The sequence below is a fragment of the Aedes albopictus genome, chromosome 1, assembly GCF_035046485.1.
Source record: "Aedes albopictus strain Foshan chromosome 1, AalbF5, whole genome shotgun sequence".
In the NCBI taxonomy this organism is placed as follows: Eukaryota; Metazoa; Arthropoda; class Insecta; order Diptera; family Culicidae; genus Aedes; species Aedes albopictus.
Genome location: NC_085136.1, coordinates 31,796,231 through 31,812,877, shown reverse-complemented (window position 1 = coordinate 31,812,877; position 16,647 = coordinate 31,796,231). Strand labels below are relative to the sequence as shown.

The window sequence follows — 16,647 nt, the reverse complement described above, 5'->3', positions numbered from 1 at the left end:
GTGATGAAGTGCGATGCGTGGGGGCCATATGATGACGGGTGCTGAAAATGTGAATTCTTTGTGTAGTTCCTCAGATGCGCAACTAGCCGCAGTTCTGCAGATGTGAAACTAGCCGCGTCATCCGGTGTTCGGTTTGGAAAAAATCACTTCTCCCGCGTTGTCTGTGTCGTACATGCTCTGCCACCGGGGTCGTGCAGAAACTGGCCTCCCTTGTCCGAAGCAATTTCGGTAATTGATGCGAAGCTGCCACCGGATATTCAAGGATAGATCGTGACGTGAATATACATCGATAAACTTGGTGAGAATGTTTCATGCTTCTTATTATATTATAACATACATTATTCAACTATATTTTTCACAAATCTCGGAGCGTTTGGTACGGTATGTCCACGCATCCTTCCTCCCCTGTAGGTTCGTGAAATGAATCGATGTTAAACGAAAGTTTATGGAAGTCGAATCATTTCAAAGAATCATCTCTACGGTAAACGCTACGCAGTAGGCCTGGCCGCTTTGACGCTTGTGTCATATCTTTGATATGCTGCCAGCATCAATATTGACAAGAAAAATGATTGGGCGTAATCTAACCCGATTATTTTACAGGATGCTTTCTTGTACTGGCTGCGTATGTGTTAGATTAGATTAGATTAAATTTGTTGAACAACAACAACCACAACTAGTTTTCCGGCAGAATGCAACAGGGATTTCAGCGTAGCGATAATAGTCAGAAAGAAATACAATACGGATCTGAACAAAAACTATAAAACCTTATTTATTTACTGTTATCATTTAACTAGCATTCTCTTCACTTTCTCACACAACAATAACAATCCACGACAACGGCGCCAACTCATGTCATCTCCAGCTCAAGGGGTGGGACATTTCCTAATGCTATAAGTCAAACTTGTCAGGGGTCGGACACTATTCCTCCAACAAGATTAAGAAATACCCATCGTCGTCGACGGGAATTGAACCCCGATCGACTGGGGTGAGAGGCAACCACGCTTACCACTACACCACCGACGCCGACCTCCGGAGGTTCGGATGTGCAGCGTTTGTTCATGTGCCCAAAGTCAAGCGGACGAAGCTGGAATCGAAAGCAATCAAGCTATCGTTTGTCGGTTACTCGGATCATCACAAAGCCTTCCGATTCATCGATCAAGCTACAAACGACGTCGTCATTAGCCGAGATGCACTTTTCGTCGAAGAAGAAGAAGCAGCTACAAAGGGAGGTCAACCATCTCCGACATCCGTGGAGTACGAGTCTATGATACCGCAAGAGACACTCGATGAAGCCGAAGAACTTGAAGATGAAAGCGATGATGAAGGCACATTTGAGGATGATTCTACGACAGCGATTCCGGAGCCGAGAACCTACAGAGAAGCCATCGAGAGCCCTGAAGCAGGCCTGGTAGCGAGTCACTTTTTAGTGATTTGGTCACTATTTTCGAGTCGGTCACTAAAAAGTCACTATTTGCATGAAAAAGTCACTAAAGTCACTTTTTTCAGTAAATTGGTCACTAAAGTCACTATTTTCGTGAATCTGACTACATTGAAAAACATTTATTGCCAATATTGATGAACAAATTTTGCTCAGAAACCTTATCCTTAAAAAAAATTTCGGCTGCGCCGCTTATTACATTATTATTATCACGGAGAGAAATCACACTAGTTTGATACAACCAAAATTTTGGTTGACATTCAAAGTCTGAATTTGGTTGTTCAGAGGTAAACAATTATTTGTTTCTATGTCGAGGTTTCGATCGGAACAAATTATTTTTTCAAGTACTTTTTACCCACATCATTTGGTTCTTCCAAAGTAATACATACTTAGATACAAACCATGATTACAATTTAAATCAATCGTTGCCTTGTTTATTTTTACCAAATATTAGGTTGATGAAAATAATTCATGACTGAGAAATACAAAGTAGAGCTTAGATTGGATGGATCTAATAAAAGCAATAAAAATAAACTAAAAATTTGGTTGGACGAATTCCAATCTAAAATCAAATTCGAAGCAAACTATAATATTAGTTTGTCCACACCACCATTAGCTGCGTCGCGTCAGCCGCACTCTTTGCCATTTCATTGTTGTCATTGTGTCTACGTAATTTCGATTGGCGGCGAGCTGGTCGAGTGTGGGCGGCTATTTCAGGATTACTAAACGGCCTCAGACTCATCATCAGCGTACAGGTATTTAAGTTTTATTTATTAGTTCACCTGTTTCTCTAATTTACAATGTACTTTCTCCAGATTGGTGTGCGTTGCGACAAGGAAGACGCAAGCAACCCATGACCGAAAAAAAATCATGGCTTCGGGCAGCAGTAGGCCAATGTTCCGACCGGCTTACTTCGTTACTATTAGGGAAATCCGAGGGTTCCATCGGGTGAAGGCTATGATCCTCCCTGACGAATGTTTCCGAAGTGGAAGTGAAAATGCAAGGTGAAATATGAACCAAATGGGATGAATAATACTTTATATTCTCCTGAAAATAAAGAAAAAGTTGGCTCAAATTCATTGTTTTATTTTTACATTATTTCCAAAAACACGGATAAGATGGAGGGGGGGGGGGCTAAGGAAGTGTAAACAAAGTAATGTCAACAATGTTTTTGTTCAATTTGAGGTGCAGTGTTTGCTTGTTTCAATTTGATTCTTGGTAGGTTGAAAGTAAATAATTTGGCTGAAACAACAAATGTTCTAGTTTGTTTCGGGAGCTGTCAAAATATAACTACCAATGTAATGGTAAATTTGAACAAAATTTAGTTGAATTAAGGTATTGAACCCTCAAAACAGTTACCTAATAATATAGTTTGCTTTGACCAACGTCGTTAGTTGAAGGGAGCAAGATTTTGTTTGTGCAAATATCAACCTTGAAATTTGGTTGAATCTTGCTAAATTTTAGTTGCATTTACCAAATATTTTTCTCCGTGAGGCTCCGCGGCGCCGCTCAAGAATGATCAGTCTTCTATACACACTCGAGCTATCCACACGCGGTTACCACAAGTGGCGACGAGGATAAAAAAAAAGCGCGCGGCTAATCAAGCAATGAAATGAATCAAATAAAATGTTTTGTGAATTCATAATACACATAATAAGTGGTTTTGTTCTCGCGGTTGCAATAGGGGAAAATTGAAAAAGTGGAAGACGATGAGTGGGTGACGCCAATCTTGTCGCAACATGTCGGTGAGCAGTGAAAGTGGAATGTGAAAGAAAAGATAAATTTTGTCTATTCTGCAGCGATTGGGGTGTGGGGTACAAGTGATTAAATTAAATGATTGGCATCTCGTGTTGTTTTCTCATGTTTGCCGGTGCCGTTGAGGTATTGTGCCTTGCAAGATAAATCCGCGAAACGCGTTTGTCTTCCCGCATAGAGAAATACAACTTGTCATACATTCCAAACAGTAAGTTTCTTTTAACTGATGATGTGACATTACCGCAGACATTTGTTTTCATGTTGAACAATATGGAATTTAGTGCTATACACAATAAAAAACGTTTTCAACAGTTCATATCAATCAGTAACAGTATGTTAAAGTGTTCACACACTGTCAAACGATATGGATACAAAACTTGAGTTGAATGGTGGCAATATAGGATCACCTCATGCCAAACAGTTCACGCTCCCACAACACACAACACACTAACTCATACGCATTTCACTGTATAAAACTAACGCTTAACAATTCGTCAGATGGTGGCGCACATTAGTATTTGTAACCGATATTTTTGTGCGCTCCTGCTGCGTTGTCTGTCAGAGTATGCAAAATAAAAAAATAAAATAAATCGGTTTCGCAAGTTTGTACTGGTTTTGTTCGTCATACTTGCCTGTTTTTTTTCATTATTATGTGATTGAGCCTGTTTAATTGTTCGGTATCTTCAAAACAATTATTATCCGGAGTGGATACTATCGACTGAGATCAGCGCATACAACGCCCGAGGAGAATGCGGAATTGAATCCGCAGCGGCTAGCTGACTGCATCCACAAGCAACAACATATAGGTAAGCTGCGATATACCTTACAAACAGGAAGAGTTTGATTTAGGCGTTATTTATTTCAGTTCTTTTTGTATTCCATGCATTCGAATGGTCCATCCGGAAGAATCGCAGTTGCAGGATAAGTTAATCTGGAGATCATCATGGAAGCCGCGAAGCCGCCGGATTTAAACCGACCCCTTTCAAGGTTAGACTTCCTTTCGGCGAGAGATTGGCTTCGAAAGTGTAAAGATGAATGGATCATAGATTTGCGACTTTAAATGCGGAAAAGAGTTTTGAATATATTCCATTGCATATAGTGCACAGTGGCATGAAATGAAAAAGGTGTTAAGAATATGTTAGGCGGAAGAAGTAATTACAGAACATTGTAAACCTTGTTGTAAACATTCAATTTTATATTTCAGTGTGATTTCGAAATTATAGTGTAAAAGACAAGAACCAGCGTTGTGGAAACAAAATGACTAAATAAAAGTTATGTTATAGAAAATACAACTCTTTTATTACAATTATATGAGAACTACATTCTATGGAACCTTAATACACTATAAAGCAACTATTACACATACATTGCGTATTTTCATTCCGATTTATAGGTTAACCGTTCTTTAACTGTTTGCTAAATAGTGAACTGAGCAAAAAATGGATAGTATGTTGACCTTTTGTCAAACTGTAAACGAAAAATTTTGTTCGAGAAAATCGGCATTTTTTTATGGTAACATAACTTAACCGCCTATTCCCCATATTGTAATTTGCTCGATAACCGTCTGTCACACTGTTGAATCCATTCCTGGTACTGTTGGTTTATTGTTGCTCCGGATGTTATACCACACTCTTAAGATACTGTAATTTACAGTAGCGAACAGTATGGTGAACAGTAGTGATATGGTTCATGATTATGCGGGTTCTTCTTTTCCATCAAGTTGCAAAAATATGACCGCAGCACTATGAGCGACCTGATGGTCAGAAAATCTGCATGCGGCGCTTATATCAAATCCACATGAGGCTGCGGCGATATAGCCGCGAGGAGATGCACGCGATACAGACGCGATGTGGAAATGGAAAAGATGAAGCCGCATCCCCCTGCAGCATCACTAAATAACATCCCGATTATTAAACACAAAGCCGACGAGGTGATGCGTATGCGTATAGTGAATCAATGTCGCGATAAATATGATTACGATTTCTGGCCACCTGAGTTGCCATTGTGTTAACTTTTGTTTTGATATGAACGGCCTGAAGGCTGCTGCGATGCTGCTGGGTGGGTGACAGTGTCTGTTCGATTTTGACATTGCGTCTGTATCGCGGGAATCTCCTCGCGGGTATATCGCCGCCGCCCGATGTGGATTTATTATGAGCGCCGCAATAGCATACAGAAGATATTTACTATAGAAAAGAGCCGAGTGATAAGTGCGCTTTTGTAAAAGTGATGATCCGGGGGGAACGAATTGTGCCGTAAACGTGTGATGAGGTGGAGGTTTGTATCAGATCCACATCTAAAAGGTATGTTGTTATTGACAATTTGTTTAGCATTCAGGCTGTCACTTCCGTGTACATCGAGTAATTTTCTTCGAATATGTGATGAAAATTACAACAGCGCTCAATTCGAAGCGTCCCCTTGAAATTATTGCCAGTGAGAGAGACGATATGATGCGCTTGGACCTTGGTGTTTTATATTGAATTATGTAGCATCAATCATGTGTTCATTCGGTGAACCATGAAAACACTCAACTTTTAATAGTACAAATTTATTAATGAAATCGGCGATTGAACGAAGAGGTGACAATCAGAAGAAATTGAGCTTTGTTGAAAAATGTTTATGCCTTTGGTACTGGTCAAGGAAATTCGTAGCCGATCGGTGGTTGAACCCGCGGTTCACTATACAATTACAATTTAGGTATTTAAAATTAAATTGTTCCAATAGCAGAGTAAGTGTTAACAATGTCGTTGTAAAAGATTGTAAATGTTTTGGTATTTGCATGACTTCGTAAATGGTTGCAACAAAGTTTAGAGGAAAGCGGAACAGTAAAAAAAAATCGATAATGGTGCCTGCAGGGTGCCAGTCAAAACGGTGAGAAAGAGTTTTATTAAAACAATCAATTTTTTTTTTTTTTTTTTACAAGACCAGCGCGCCCAATAACATTTCGGGCTCTACTATTTGTTTATTTATTTATTTCAATTCATAGTACATATTTAACAGTTGGTAATTAAGTATGATCCCTATTGAACTATTGTTCTTTGAAAGGGTCATCAGATCTTATTGAACTAGCTTAGTAAATTATTCATTACAATTAAAAAAGAAAGATAATGAAATAACAATGATTATAACTAGAAAAAAAGTTGTTCACAGGAACTCAACGAACAATGAAGGTTTCAATATTACTTTTTATATGAGCTATAAAACGACGTTTAAACTGAGCTATGGATTGAGCGTTCTTGATGTCCTCTGGCAGTCGATTAAATATGTCTGGTCCTATATTCTGGAATCGTTTCCTTCCTACCTCAGATCTGAAACCAGGTCTCTGCAAGAGATGAGCGTACCGCGTGCGATAGTGATGGGATGCGGAGTTGAACGACCAATTGTGGTGCATGTTGAGGCTATTCGTGGTTTTGTACATGATCATACAGACTCTGAGAGTGTAGAGTCCTTGAATTGGTAGAATATTATGTTCTGTCGTACTGTACAGATCGTTCGTTGGATGTAGGAAAGGTAGCTTGAATATTACTTTTATACATCGGTTTTGCTGAATTTGGATGTCCTTGAGATAGGTGTTATAAGACGATCCCCAAGCAGAGATACCGTACTGGTACCGGCTATGGATGTACGCGAAATACACTTCACACTTAAATTAAATCGCCGACCTCAGCAAACGGATTGCCGAGAATCCAACAGCCGAGAATCCGGTAATATTTTTTACTGAATCTCGGTATAAGTTTTACCGAGATGTCGTCAAAACTGCCGAGATCTCGGTAATCCAACTTTTTACCGAGATCTCGGCAAAGTTCACCGAGACTCGGTAATGGTTTGCCGAAATCTCGGTAAAATTTTTACCGAGAATCAGTAAATATTTTACCGAGATATCAGCTGTTGGATTCTCGGTAAACCGTTTACCGAGATCAATTTCTGAATTTAAGTGTGTTTGAGCAGTACATGTTGAGGCACATATCTCGCGAGTTTACGCAGAATCCCACACAGAGATGCACAGTTTGCAACAGTTTTCCGTATATGAACGTCCCATCGTAGTTGATCATCTATGTGAACACCTAAGTATTTGTAGTACGACACCCTTTCGAGAATCTCTCCTTTGATAGTCAGAGTAGGAAACAATGAAGTTTCATCCTCTTTGGCACCAAAAACCATCAATTTTGTTTTGCTCAGGTTCAGCGCAAGAAGGTTATTCTCTAGGTAAGCTGTAACAAGATGTAGATCGTTGCACATATGTTGATACAGTTCAGCCACAGAGTTGGTTTCGTACGTAAGCGCTGTATCGTCTGCAAATAATCTAGGTTGTCCTTCCAACGGGAGCTTTGCAATATCGTTTATATAAAGCAAAAACAGCATTTCCACGGTTGTCTTGGAAATAAGTGTTGTTAGTAGAGTAGAATAAGATGTGAATCCCACTTATGGCTGGTAATTGGAGCCTTGTGGAATACTGTGATTAAATTCACTATTGTGAAAGGCTGTGTCGTTGTGAATAGTATATTAAATTGCGATTTCTTATTTATTCTTCATCAAGACTACTGTTTTAATATTAAAAAAAAAAATAACGCCGAATCAACAATTGTGCGTAACAACACTTCGTTCGCGGTTCATCTTTTTTAGCATGAAAAATGCTCGTTTTCACTATGCTTTTTCGGAACAATTTGCCACCTCTTTTGTACCTCTTTTGTAAAGGGCAGTTATTATCATATGTATTTGCCAGTGTAGCCTTCTAGTCAGTTTCGACTCAAAAATGCTTGGAATTTTCGCCAGTGTATGCAATTTAGTTGATGTTCTTCGTTAGAAAAGTGATTGACTGATAATTCAACATCGACTGTTAAACTGGTATGTAAGTCCATAATCATGTAATGAAATTTATTGGTAGAGCATAGATATTGTGATTGAATTAACTGAGATGAATGTAGATAATGTGATTTAATTCACTTACACGAAGCGAAATGAGCAGCCGTAGAAACGCATTTGAGTATATTCATTGATAGCAGAAGAAGCTGTGATTAAATTCACTCAGAGCGTAATGAAGGCTGTGATTAAATTCACTGACATGGAGAAAAAAATGAAAAACTAAGCAGAGGGCAAAACCATCTCGCACATATAACCGAAGTGGTAAACGCATGGATAATAAAGCCATGCTTAGGATGATGGGTTGGACTCCCGGTCGGTTCAGAAAGAATTCCGTGACTTTCATGAACATGGAGATTCTTCGTGCCTACCACATGGTGTACTCATTCGCAGGCCCGGATTTAAGGGGGGGCAAAGGGGGCAAGTGCCCCGGGCCCCTCGATCAGGGGGGGGGCCCCAAGAATCCTGAAGCACTATATATTTTCTTCATCAAAACATAAAATTCCCTTCAAGAGACGATTTATTTTATACTTGTCCTAGTGTAGTTATAATTGAGTTCTTTAAGGGTATCCAGATTATTTCATATCTGAATTTTCACTTAAAAATTCAAAGTTTCATAATTTTTGATATCTTTACATCAAAATCTTTAGTTTCGTATTTTTGGTGCCAAATTATGTTGCTCTTTTGTTTAAGTTAAAAAAAAACAGTATTTTAATTGCTAAGCAATTCAACCGTAGAATTGAAGTGTATTTCCCAGAATGACTTATTTGAGGGATCGGTTTTAATGCTTGGTTGCAGCAAACTCATATCTAGATAGGTATAACAGTATTCAATAATCAGGTAAAATGAAGTTTTTTTTTTTAATTTTGTTTTCATAAAACCCCATGGAGTTCTTGTTGAATTCAATTGAAAAACTGTGGGACTTAACATTACAACAAAAAAGCGTCTCTATCAAATAACTGCTTAAAACCCATCTGCAACAGTTCGTTGAGGACAGATGTTATCATGGGAAAGAGTAGATAACGATTACTGGAGATGTTCGAGAAATTCGGGGCAGTTTTGGAAACTTAGTTTTTTAAATCATCTCGGAACAATGTTTTTACAGTGTTATTGCTACAGTTACCCCCTACAATCCTGACTTTGTTCACTCGTAGAATTTTGCAATTCGAACTGAACGCCAATTTGTAAAATTTTCATAAATCTTTTAAGGACAAACGTCTTGAAATGCCGCTTCAACAGTGCTTCAAAACTTCAGACGCACAAATCTCAAGAAGCAAGCTTCAAACGGCAATGCATTTTATTATTCTGTCCTTGCTCACTTGCAATAAGCTTAAAATGAGAATCTCAGGTGCGCTGGTTCTGTTTACGAAGAGATTTGTGCCTTCGAAATCGTTAGTAGGTATCAAAGTCGGCCATTTTGGGATTCCAACAAGTCTGTCCTTAAATTCGGATGAAAGTTTAAAATATATGTATGATCTGAATAAGATTACATTTACGCTGTAAACCTGTATGCGGAATCTTGACATTTTAGCATAAATACATATTAGAATGCTTGTTCGTAACATTTTTTTTTTCATTTATTTATATTTAGGATATTTTGGAGAATTGCAATTGAAGGTTTTTAATATTTCATCATAAGAAATAAAAAAAAATGAAACATTCATCATTCGAATGAACAAAACAGTTGAGTGACATAGTTTCCTTTTAAACCGCAAAAATCAGCAAAAAAACGAATAATAAACAATATTGAAAAGAAAAAGTTAATGTACAGTTTAGATATTCAAAATCTTGTTTTTGGGGGCCCACTTTATACGGTTTGCCCCGGGCCCCCCGAAGCCTAAATCCGGCACTGCTCATTCGAAGTGGCTATTGGCAGAGGGGACTCCCAGTTGGTGGCTGTAGAGGCGCTCATTGATCACTAACTGAGAAGTGGGATTTGCTCAGTTGGAACGTTATCTTCTAAACGAAACTCGTCCATTTCATTTATTTAGTTCAACATCAAGTTCACAGTAACATTGAGACAACAATTTGTCGCCATAATACTCGATTTGCAGCTGTAGCTCTCCAACGTCGGTCACGCTCCACGCTCACCAGATAACGCTCCATCTGGTCCGCTCATCTTGCTCTCTGCGCTTCATGACTTCTTCTACCAACCAGATGATTAGTAAGCAGCAGCTTTGCATAACCCTCCCCATGTCCGACTTTCTTGCAATATGCCCTGACCACCGTATCCGTCCAGCTTTGGCATCTGCCGGAATGTAGGGTTCACCGTAGAGTACAGTGGGCTCGTAGTTCATTCCTTTACTGCCACACATCGTTCTTCTACACGACACCAAAGACCGTCCTTAGCACACGTCGCTCGAAAAATCTGAGTGTTTGCATGTCCTCCTCCATCACGGTCCATGTCTCGTGCCCGTAGAGAACCACCGGTCTTATAAGGGTCTTGTACATGGTTGTCAGCCGTTGACAAAGGACCAGAGCAGAATTCTTCTATCATCTCGAAAGTATCCCGTCTATCTTAGCATTGCTTCCGAGGGATGTCCTGTCTCGCTCAGTTCCACCTACCAGCATGTGATTTGTTTTAGCCACGCTCACCATCAGACTTTTGATGATGATTAACCTGGGCTTGTTAGGGGAATATCTGTAAATAAAAAGAAAATCGGGTTAAGTACGGTTCCTTTGAATTCCACTAAGAATTTGCATCCTTTGACAGATACGTTTCGACCTCAACTGTAAGGTCGTCTTCAGTGTCTTGTACTTGACTTGAGTCGAGTCAAGTACAATACACTGAAGACGACCTTACAGTTGAGGTCGAAACGTATCTGTCAAAGGATGCAAATTCTTAGTGGAATTCAAAGGAACCGTACTTAACCCGATTTTCTTTTTATCAGACTTTTGCTGCTTTACGTTTCAGGTGGGTGTACAGTTCCAAATGTTTTAACAATAGTATCCATATCATACGCAATACAGCCAAATTGGTCGAATTTCGTAAAGAGCGTACCCCGGCTGTTGAGCATGGCTCGATGCATTACACCTTCCAGGACGATGTCGCAGTTCCCGTCGAGATTCGATGAGCTGGATAGTTTACCCGAAATTGATAACGAAACTCATTGAAAGTGAATAGAGTTGTGATTAAATTCACTAAGAATGGAGGAAAGGTTGTGATTAAATTCACTGACATCAAGAACAAGAATGGAACTCGATGACAAATAAATGGTTAAACTCGCTGGATGATTTGTGATTAAATTCACTGAGGGTTTATAGAAGGTTGAGATTAAAATTCTCTGGCATGGTGAAAACAGGAAGACGAAACATTTTAAGAAAGATAAGAGCTGACGTAATGGTGGCCATTGAGAACTAAAATGTCAAATAGAGCAATAACACAGGAAAGAGGTCACGTTGAGAAGGCGTTCGATGACTCCTTGAACGTCCACTTGCCCATTTGCGACAGTTGTGTGAAAATTGAAAAAAAAACAAGAGAAATAAAAACATCATCTCTTCCAAAAGAAAAAAAAAACTCCAAAGCAGTTCTTCAGTAGAAATCCAACCGAAGTGAATGCAAATATAACGCTTATCACTACGTAGCTTATGGATAACGATAAAACTGTTTTTAATAACGTCTATATGATTTTAAACAGGAAAACTGCGTTTGAATAGTTGATGATTGCTTTTACCATCAGTTAGGGTTTTGAGCTATATAGCGAAAGAGTTATTAGAAAAAAGTTTGAAGAGTTCGAGAATTCTGAAGCAGAAAAAGTTCTGGGAGTTTAAGTAGTGAAAAAAACTACAGAATGCTACCTTTTCGTGAACAAGGTAAACCGAGTTGTTGCATCGATTCCTTGTCCGTTCTGAGTAAATTTCAGAACAAAACCTACCGAATGTAAAATCTTCACCGTATCGGTAGTACCAAGACACGAAAGAGGTTCAGAAAACTACATAGTCCATCCTTATACCACTTCGAACTGTAGGAAGTCGTCATTAATAAGGGATCCAGAGGCGGTGAAAAGTCCCATGTAGTATCCATTACGTATGCCAGCAAGAGAAGGCAATTAAGGACAGTAATGGTGGTGTACGACAAGACGAAAGAATTCCTAACGACAATGTCAGAATAGATTGAAGAGGTGAGAAATAAGTGAGAAATGCTAGCCGTAGAAAGAGCTGTTTTTGTAGTCCGGGAAGTGTTGTGCATTCCTTCTTACATAGCACGAAAACTAAGCGAGTTCAGAATTCAGATTAAGGACATATGGGAAGGAGTCCCTGTCATGGCAGCACGAATGGCTACCCCACACATACCATCCCATTTGCCACTGTTTCACCAAATTTGCTCAAATAATTCCACTTACCTTCAATTAAGCCCCTCTGCAATGATATCAGAAACTCCAGACACTATCAATTTCACACTTCAGTGATTTTTTTTTGGCCGAAAAAGGTCAAAATATCCCAATCCGTGCTAATTTTGTTCACCCTCCCCGAAACCATCAGTGGCTGTTTACGTTTTGCAGCCCGGAAACCACCGACACATTTCACTAAAATGTTTCTATTTCCACTTCACCTAGCCTCTCCAGGGCGATTTACTTTCAAGCTTTCAACAATTATCACTTCGTACTAGTAGGTATTTCACGAAGAATAACTAAAACTTTTGAAAACGGTGCTATTAAAAAACTCCCGAGCGTAAGGTATCACGTTTTTTATTTTTCTAATTTTCTATCAGCTGCGCCGTGTACGGCGCATCTGTGTTGCTTTGTTTATGCTGTGCAGTGATGTCAGCGTCGTCATTGGAAGCGCATCAAACGGTCGAAGTAAAAATGTTTCGTCTATCAAAAAGGTGAAAAGCAGCGATTTCACGCGAATGGGCTAAAAGTTTGGAGCAAAATTTAGTCGGTCCTCCTGCGCGGACTTTTGAGATTCCGTGAAGTGGTGGTTTTTATTCAAAGAAGTGTGCAGATTTGGATGACTCTGAATCTGAATACGGCCCATGTTCGGGATAAGAAGCGAGTGAATTTTCAGGGCAATCACGTCACTTATTTGTTAAGGAAGAAAGATCGATTCCTGTGGATTTTTGCTGATTAGGTAAGCAATATATTGAAATGATTAGGACAAAAATTACCCACAGACAAATGGATCAGTATTTATGGCAGAGATATTGACTTTTGCGTGAAAAAGATATTTAAAATACTGGCAACAATGTCCAATGTTATGTGCATCACCAATACAATTATAAAGGTGAGTTTACCAATACATATAAACACTGATTTGTGGACTCCAAGGAGTTTCACCTTAATTGTGTCAGGTATGTGTATGGGTATGTGTGCCATCAGTAATCTCACGCACTCATATTCATCCTATTTGGAAACAAGCGATTACGCACTGATTGATTTCATTCTTTTTGTTTTCCTGGGTGCTCACTTCTAATAAAAAAAATACAAAAAATAGAAACAAAACATATAGCGCTTTAATCCTTTGTTATTTGTAGGATGAAAATGGGAGCCACTTGCTTAATAAGGGAACCAATACCCTAAATTAGTTGTTGCCAAAACAGTGTTACGTTTGTAAATTGTTGTGAACATTTTGTCAGTTTATTTTGTATGTTATACTAAGGTTTGTACATCTGTCCCTGAATTTTAATGTGCATTTGTAGTGCTCCAAACATTTTAGGAGTGATCCAGTACAAAACACGCAAGCCGTCCCCTAACACGGACATCAAATTGTAGACGGTCTTGTGTTGTTGCTCGAATTGAGAGGCCCCTTTAGGATTAGAAATTCCTAGACCAAAACAAACTATGAATGCCGCAACAGATGCTGCGAACTAAAAGGCGAACTGCCAGAAAAAAATACGATTACAGAATTGACTGATGGACCAAGAACAAAAATGAAACCTCGTCATCCTGGGTTCGGACTAAGTTATCTATTTGGATAACTGGGCACAATTTATGTTTTGTGTTGCATGTTTGTGTTTTGTGCATTTGTAATATTCCATTTTATTTGTCATATCAAGTTCCCAAACGAGGGGCCTGATACGGAAAATAATATGTACATTTATAAGGTTCCAATGTTTTCATTACATTGGCGCCCAACGTGGGGCTATTATTATATTTTTTTTTTGTTACAACAGGACAGGATAGAGCCGTAAATGATGTTGTGGTGATTGAAAAAATCAAGTGATATAAGTTTTGGGTAGAGAATCAATCCTTCGAGTGTTTAAATCTGTTCAGCGTTTTGAGAATTTGAATTAACTTGTAACGTACATAATACGCTGTTCGTGCATTTACAATGAAATGAAAGAAAATGTTGGAATCAGGTTGATCGTAAAAGAACAGCGAACCTTGCGAAAAGAATAACACTCAAGAAGTAAAAAGCGTAAATTGACTTTCTGGGAATCATGCTACAGAAACCAACAATACTGTGCATATCATAAAATTGATATGATATCCGTTGTATATGCAAGTCTTCCTTTGTTGTTCATCAAGTCACCATCTCGCGGTATTAATCAAGTCTATAGACACAGAGCCCACTCAAGCATGGCTTACAAAAAATGCTCATATTAAGTGTGTAAAAGAGAAAAAAATCGAAAATAGCTGATAATTGAACTTGTAATTTTTAGGCTGAATGGTTTTCTGGAGACGGAGTACTAACCCCAAAGAGATAGTTAATCTATGAATTTAGCCATAGTTACGAATTCATCCTGATTGTAGAAAAGGTGAGAGGAAGCTAATTCTTTGACGTTTATCGCAATTCGAAAATAAAAGCAAGACTACACTATTGTTGTGTAAGCGTACCACAACATTAGATTACTAAAAACATTAGGTATACCATCTGACTGCGTCTGATAGGTTGTGTAAGGTCACCACAAAAGTATTACAGTTCGATGTTCAGTTGTAGATTAAAGAAAGGGGGATGTGCTACCTTATCAATAACGATTACACTAGTTTACAGCATTTTTGAACTCGGTAAGCTGATGATCATTTTTGGTGTAGAATCATGCCCTGAGTTTGAAAACGCGAAAGAAAAAAATTACAGTAGAGCGGTTTTTTTTCGACTTTCCATACAAGGTTGATGATTTGAAATCGAATTTTGTTCTATTTTTAAGCAAAGTCGCTCACTTCAAACAACTCATTCTCCGTAATCAATGCTCCGATTGATCTGAAATTTTTACTGTAACTCGCCTACATATGATATGTCAAATAAAAGTCGACAGAGAATTTTTAAGTTGGTTTTTTCTTATTGAAAAAAATACATTTCTTCAAAAATTTTTGGGAATTTTGCTAAAATTTAAGAAGATCGTCCCTAAAACTCGCCAATATCTTGAATTTCATCAATCTGACGCAAAACCTGTATTCAGATGATCGAATGGTATTGTATTCAGCTTTTAATTTATGGAAAAAGATTTAAAATTCGTTGAACAAAACGCAATATATTTGAATTTTAGTAAATTACATATTTTGAAAAGTTGCAAAACTCGATATTGAGCTAAAACTCAAAAGCTGTTCTACTTAAAAATTGTTGAAGGTCGGTTTCGGAATCAGCACTAAATTGTGCTTCAAAAATTTTGGTCGTTGACAGAAGTTCACGACTTTCGTTTTATTTTGTAAACTTGTGTTATACGAAACACACCGATGCATGCGCGGTGGACCGACAACAACAATAGGCTCCGCGGCGCCGCTCAAGAATGATCAGTCTTCTATACACACTCGAGCTATCCACACGCGGTTACCACAGTAATCAAATGTAATCAACAAGGTAACACCAGTTTACAGCATTTTTGAACTCAGTAAGCTGATGATCATTTTTGGTGTAGAATCATGCCCTGAGTTTGAAAACGCGAAAGAAAAAAATTACAGTAGAGCGGTTTTTTTTCGACTTTCCATACAAGGTTGATGATTTGAAATCGAATTTTGTTCTATTTTTAAGCAAAGTCGCTCACTTCAAACATATCATTCTCCGTAATCAATGCTCCGATTGAGCTGAAATTTTTACTGTAACTCGCCTACATATGATATGTCAAATAAACGTCGAGAAAGAATTTTTAAGTTAGTTTTTTCTAAATGAAAAAAATACATTTCTTCAAAAAATTTTGGGAATTTTGCTAAAATTTAAGAAGATCGTCCCTAAAACTAGCCAATATCTTGAATTTCATCAATCTGACGCAAAACCTGTATTCACATGATCGAATGGTATTGTATTCAGCTTTTAATTTATGGAAAAAGATTTAAAATTGGTTGAACAAAACGTTATATATTTGAATTTTAGTAAATTACATATTTTGAAAAGTTGCAAAACTCGATATTGAGCAAAAACTCAAAAACTGTTCTACTTAAAATTTTTTGAAGGTCGGTTCCGAAATCAGCACTAAATTGTGCTTCAAAAATGTTGGTCGTTGACAGAAGTTCACGACTTTCGTTTTATTTTGTAAACTTGTGTAATCAACGGTGTAGGAAGTAATATAAATAAATTAAATTGTTCGATATTTAATAAGAAATTCTGATAAGTCATTTATTTGGAAGTTCCTTGTTTGAATATATAAATGAATTAAGTGAAGAATTTGATCCAGTGTTCACCATTATAACAAATAACGCGAGAGTGGAGTCGGACATATGCCT

At 38.1% G+C, this 16,647-nt stretch overlaps 1 long non-coding RNA gene across 1 annotated transcript; it reads left to right on the top strand.

Annotated features, from left to right (window-relative positions):
* The first annotated feature begins 1,394 nt into the window (after positions 1–1,394).
* On the top strand, positions 1,395–4,485 carry LOC109400145 (uncharacterized). The gene is made up of 3 exons (XR_009995586.1): positions 1,395–2,193; positions 2,254–3,999; positions 4,059–4,485. It is a non-coding gene; the product is annotated as an uncharacterized LOC109400145 (long non-coding RNA).
* The last annotated feature ends 12,162 nt before the right edge of the window (positions 4,486–16,647 follow it).